We start from the raw sequence: 724 nt of genomic DNA on the forward strand, positions 1-724 counted from the left end.
TTGATTTGCTTTGATCTTTTTGGATCATGGGACTGGGCATCCCGGTTAACGACCCTTTCTCGAGAATGAGGAGTGGAGTCCACTCCTCGTGAGAATAACCCACCTAGCATGGAAGATATAGGAAGCCCTAGTTGTAACATGAGCTGCTCGAGCATACAAACCAGAATTTCATTTGAAGGTTTGGAGTTTGGCACATACAAATTTACTTGGAACGGCAGGTAGATACCGCATATAGGAAGGTATAGTGGACTCATATGGAACAACTTTGGGGTTTAAGGAGTTTAGATGCACAAGCAGTATTCCCGCTTAGTACAGGTGAAGGCTAGCAAAAGACTTGGAAGGGACCAACTGAGAGAGCGACAACAGTCATAAACATGCATTAAAATTAATTCACACCAAATACAAGCATGAGTAGGGTATAATCCACCATGAACATAAATATCATGAAGGCTATGTTGATTTGATTCAACTACATGCGTGAACATGTGCCAAGTCGAGTCACTCAATTCATTCAAAGGAGGATACCATCCCATCATACCACATCATAATCATTCTAATAGCATGTTGGCACGCAGGGTAAACCATTATAACTCATAGATAATCAAGCATGCCACAAGCAACAATAATCTCTAAATGTCATTGCAAATATGTTTACTTCATAATAGCTGACTCAGAAACGATGAACTCATCATATTTAGAAAAACAAGAGAGGTCGAGCTCATAC

The sequence above is a fragment of the Triticum dicoccoides genome, chromosome 7B (assembly GCF_002162155.2).
Source record: "Triticum dicoccoides isolate Atlit2015 ecotype Zavitan chromosome 7B, WEW_v2.0, whole genome shotgun sequence".
Taxonomy (NCBI): domain Eukaryota; kingdom Viridiplantae; phylum Streptophyta; class Magnoliopsida; order Poales; family Poaceae; genus Triticum; species Triticum dicoccoides.